We start from the raw sequence: 5,811 nt of genomic DNA on the forward strand, positions 1-5,811 counted from the left end.
CTCCTCCCCCCCTCCACTCCTCCTCCCTCCCTCCTCCCAGCTCCTCCTCCTCTCCCCCTTCCTTCCCCTCGTTCCTCCTCTCCTTTCTTCCTCCCTCCTCCACTCGCCTCTTCCTCCTCCTTCCTCCTTGTCATTTCTATTTTCTAGTTTTTCTGCTCTCTAGCGTGTTTTAATATTTTCATTGTCTTTTAGTAGTTGTGAAGAGGAGCTGCCATCCGCCAAAGCCGTGTGTGAACACATCCCTCCTGATCCACATCACCTGTTCACGTTCTCACCCCCCTCCCCGCCACCCCTCCCTCACTTCCCCTCATTGTTAAGTGATGTATTGAATTTTTTGCCATTTAACAAAGCAGTTTATTTACACAAAATTCCAGTTTTAATCAATGGTTTCTGGTTTTCCATTTTCTAATTTTTCTGTTTTCTATTTTGTTCTCTTTGGTGTTTTGAATTTGTGATTAGAGAAATAATAGAAAAGATAAATGAAACTAAGAGCTGATTGTTTGAAAAGATGTTTTTAACCTGAAAAACCTTCAGCTAAGCTAAAAGAAAAAGAGTAAACTCAATAAATCAATAAAACCATACCTAAAAGGAGTGCTACAATTGATCCCAGAAACACCAAGCATCATAAATGATAACTATGAATGATACTGTGCCAACAGGGGGACAGCCTAGAAGAAATGGACAATGTCCTAGACACATACCACCCAATAGACAGCGCAAGAGGAAAGAGAAAATCTAAACAGCTGGAAATAAGTAAGACAAACACCTCCCAATAATGAAAATCCCAAAGTAGGCCATGTCACATGTGCATGTGACCAAACACTAAAAAAACTATGGTCTTCAAACTCTTCAAAAAAAATGAAGAGAGAGCACTTTTAAACATTTTACAAGGCCAGATCATCCCAACAGCACAGCCACAGATGACAATAAACAGAAAACTCCTTAACAAGAACAAATTGAATGCACCAGTAACTTTAAAGGGTCACATTTCATATCTGGTAGGATTCACCCTCAGAACACAAGGGTGCATCAACGGACAGGAATAAGTCCATGTTAATTCACCATATTAACAGTGCAACACACAAGTCATCTGCTCACCCCAGCAGGTGTAGAAAAAGCATTTGACAAAAATCCCTCACCCTCTCGTGAGAGTTCAAAGTGCTCCACCAAGTAGATGGAGAGGAATGGTGTCTTATCTGTATTAGGAAAGAGGAATCGAAGGGCATGTGGCAAGCGCGGTGTATGAAGTATCAACTTCAGGGCAGAAGCTAAACGCTTCCGGTAAGGTGGGGAACAAAACAAGAATAGCCACTCATCATTGATGCTCAACATGGGGCTGGAAGTCGAAGCCAGAGCAATTAGGCCGGACAAAGAAACACAAGGCTGACAAATTGGGAAGGAAGAAGTAAAATTATCTCTGCCAAGAATAAACTTTTGGAACTAATAAACGAATTGAGCAGAGTTGAAGAATATAAGACCAACACAAAATTCCCTATACTAATAAGGAACTATCTGAAAAAGGCATTAAGAATACAACACCATTCATTTCTTCTCTGGGCCTTTGTTAGTTCCTTCTACCTAACTTTGGGCTTCGTTTATTCTTTTGATAGCCCCTTCAGGTAGACAGGCTGTTTATGTAAGATCGCTGTTATATAGTTATTTATCACTGTAAGCTTCCCTCTTAAAACTGCTTTTGTACACATGTAAGTTTAAACTCTTGTGTTTTCGTTCATCTCAATAGTGTTTCATTTGATTTTTTTATTCTTCTGTAGCTCATTGACTGTATCAGAGAGTTTTGTGAACTCCACATATTTGTGAGTTTTCTTTTTTTTCTTTTTTTGTGGGTCGTGGGGCCTGAACTCTGGGTCTGGGCACTGTTCCTCAGCTCTTCAGCTCAAGGCTGGGGCTCTACCCCTTGAGCCACAGCACCACTTCCAGCTTTTTCTGCTTATGTGGTACTGAGGAATTGAATCCAAGGTCTCATGCATACAAGGCAAGCACTCTACCACTGAGCCACCTTCCCAACCCAGTGAGTTTTCTTGGTAAGTGTTTTGATATATGTACTTAGTTTAATTTCAATCATGCTAAATTTAAGACATGTATTAGTATGAGATATGCTCTGGTCTGATAAATACTTACTCCATGTTCACTTAGAAAAATGTGTATATGAGCCAGGCATGGTGGCTCACGCCTATAATCCTAGCTATTCAGGAGTCTAAGATCTGAGGGTTGCAGTTCCAAGTCAGGCTAGTCAGTAAAGCCCATGAGACTCTGATTGCCAATTGACCAACAAAAAAAGCTAGAAATGGAGCTGTGGCTCAAGTGATAGCCTTGAGTACAAAAGTTCAGGGACAGCACCCAGGCCCAGAGTTCAAATCCTAGGACTGGCACAAAAATAAAATAAAATAAAGTGTATATTTTACTGCTAATGGGAAGAATCATCTAGAAGTGTCTGTGATTGACACACAGTGATTTCAAATCCACTGACTGATTCCTGATTGATTTTCTGTCTTAATTATTTATTCACTGTGGGACATGGGACATCACAGGCCCCTGACATTATGTTGCTATTTGTTTCTCATTTCAGCTGTTGCTACTGACGGTGTAGTCAGTCTTATGGGCTACTCTTGTCATGTTTTCTTGAGGAATTTATTTTTTAGTATGTATGTATGTATTATATATGTATTTACTATGTATTACAAGCATTTTCTCACCCTTGGTTACTATATGTTGGACTATCATTTCTGTATTTCTCTTCCAGCCTACAGATGACCTTAAAACTTATGAGTTTTATAGTCAAATCTTGTTTCTCATCCCGCCAGCCACTCTGCATCCTTTTATGGAAATTCTAATCCATTTGTGAATTAATTGCGATAAGGATTCACGACTGCCATTTGCTCCTTGTTTTCTCCATTTGGTCATTCTTTTTTCCTTTGTTCTCTGGCCACTTTCCCTAACATTTGTAGTGATATGCTTTGGTTCTGCACCTTGTCTGCAGGTCTTTTCTTTGTAGTCACTGTGTGAATTACCGAGAACATTTTGTAATTATGCTCATCTATTTTGGACTGATGACAGCTCATTTTCACCACATAGAGAAACTACAGTCCTGTCTGTCCCCTAAACATTATGTGTTTGAGGCCCCAGCTCCCAAAGTACAACATTTTATATGGCATATACATTAAGGCATATTAAAGCTTACTTTTAACATATTTGCCTTTTAACCTTGTAGTTTTGTCTTATACTTTAGAAGAGATTTATAGACCACTGTTATTTATAGACCACAGTGTTATTCTAAATTTACCAATAAATTTTACATGGACACATGTGTTTTTGTTAGCAATTAGTGCCATTTTGTGTCCCCTGAAGAATTTCTTTAACAATCCTTGTTACATAGGCCTAGTGATGATGGAATCTCCCAGCTTTTGCTTCTGAAGTAAAGTCCTTGCCTGCCCTAATTTATGAAGGACTACTTTACCAGATATTCTTTCTGGACAGGATTTTTTTCTTTTAGAATTTTTAAATACTCCATTTTCTTCAGAGCCATTTTTCTCGGGGCCGGCCAAGTCTCTGCTGGGAAGTCCACTGATAGTCTAACATGCATCCCTGTGTACACGATGTGCTGTTTTCTTCTGGCTGATTTCAAGTTTCTCTTTGTCCTTGACTTTTAGGACCTGATTGATCTAAGCCTAGTTTGGGAGTTTAAGCTTCATCGGTCTTGAAGTTTGTATCTCTCCTCAAGATCTGGGGAGTTTCCAGCTATTACTTCCTTAAAAAGGATATCTTCTCCTTTGCCGCTGCTCTGCTGCTTCTGAGATCCCCATAATGTGTATACTGGTTCACACGAGACGCCCGAAAAGTCCCGAAGCCTTTACTCCCTCTTGCTCACATTTTCTTTGGAGAATTTTGAAAGACCCATCTTCAAGTACACGTATTCTTTCTGCTACTTTCTTGAGACTCTTGTTGAAGCCATTACACTTCCTATTTCACTCATTCTGTTCTTCAGCCCTGGGGCTTCTGGTTGATTTTTTTATGTCTTCCATCTCTTTGCTAACCTCTTGCTTACCGTCTGTGCCTTGCTCTGCTGGTCTCGTTGAATTGTCACTCTACTCTCTGGTATCGTGCTGAAAGTCCGTAATGGGCAAGCATCTCTGTATGGCCGTTCCGTGGGTTATTGCTAGAGCATGAGTGTGCTCCTGGGAGGCGGTGCGTCCTTGAGTATTCACACTCCTTGTGGCAGTGTGTCCACATGATGTGTCCATGTGTCCAGCGGTGTCCATGCACGTGAGGGAGCAGAGTCGTCCTCTAAGCTTCCCGGACGGCAGGACGGCGGGGGGGGACGCTCCCCGTGGCGGTGCAGGGACATGCAGAGTCAGGAGGACTGTGGCAGGCTCCACAGGGGGCTTCAGTGGCGTGGCGGGCAGCAAGGGGCGCAGGGGTCCTCAGTGGCAAAGCTGCGAGTGTCCCCCGCTCCCCGTTAGCCTGTCTGGAATGTCACAGTGAATGGGTTCTCTTACGTGGCAGCCATGGTAATGCCGGGCCCCAGAGTGCAGGGACTCAGAGCCACTGTGGAGCTGAGGTTTGGGGCTCAGGGGCTTGCAGAACTGCCGTGGGCACGGGATGGCAGACTGTCCTTAGAGCGGGAGCCCAGAGGGTGGGGTTCTCCCACGGCGTGCGTTCACCTCGCTGGGCATCAAGAGGAACTCCGGTGATCCTGACCCCGAGCCCAGCAGAACATAGGTCCTACGGGTGTTGGCACGCAATTATCCCTCGAGCACAAAGGTGGGGACCAGCGCCTCAACACCCGGGGTGATGGGGGGGTCTCACCCGCCCTGGCGCAGGCTCTGGGTGGTGGGTGGCCTGCGGGGAGGCTGTGCAGCTCTCCTGAAGCCACGAGGCGGGTCAGACCGTGAGCGCAGAGGCTCAGCGCCTGAGGGCCCAGGAGTCCCCTGGGTGGGGACAGTCCACGGGGGCAGGAGGCGGGAAGGCTCTGCGCCGGCGGCCAGGCTGCTCCTGCCAGGTGCAGAGGGTTCTCCTGGCTGAGGCAGGCACAGGAGTTCCAGGGCCTCCCACGCCACCCCGGGGCCGCGCCTCAAGCCACAGTGGGAACTGTGCAGCTCTGCGGGGGCCCCGGGCGCCTGTGGCTCCTCACCCGTCCCCTGGCACACACAGTCTGCTCCTTGCAGCTCATTTCTGACGTTCCTATGCAATGTCCACTGTAGCGTTACTCTCAGTAACCAAAGGATAGACACAGGGGACAAAACACAGTCTACGCAGAAGAATCACACCCCTGTGCCTTAGAAAGGGGAGAGATGCTGACAGCCACCGCACCACGGCTGGACCTTGAGGACATGATCCTCAGGGTGGGGGCTGGACACAGAGGAAGGAACACCACGGATTCCTCTTCCGTGCAATGTCTGGATTTCATAGACAGGAAGTCAGTGAGAGCGTCCCAAGAGCTGGGGACATGGGCGGGGGGAGGGGCGCCTGACAGACTGACCCTCGGGTCTGATGTGCACAGCTAGGGATGTGATATTGCCGCTGAAATCGGCCAAAGGGACAGTTCATGTGAGCTACATGTTGCCACAAGTTTTACATATTAATGAACTAGTAGATCAGAATTATACACTTGAAATGGGAGAGTTGTTTTGGTTATAATGATATCTCATTACATTGGGCTGTAATGATATCTCATATCTCATGGATTGAGGAAGGGAGGAAGGGAGGAAGGGAGGGAGGAAGGAAGGGAGGAAGGGAGGAAGGAAGGAAGGGAGGGAGGAAGGGAGGAAGGGAGGAAGGAAGGAAGGGAGGAAG

The sequence above is a fragment of the Dipodomys ordii genome, unplaced genomic scaffold (genome assembly GCF_000151885.1).
Source record: "Dipodomys ordii isolate 6190 unplaced genomic scaffold, Dord_2.0 Scaffold101, whole genome shotgun sequence".
In the NCBI taxonomy this organism is placed as follows: Eukaryota; Metazoa; Chordata; class Mammalia; order Rodentia; family Heteromyidae; genus Dipodomys; species Dipodomys ordii.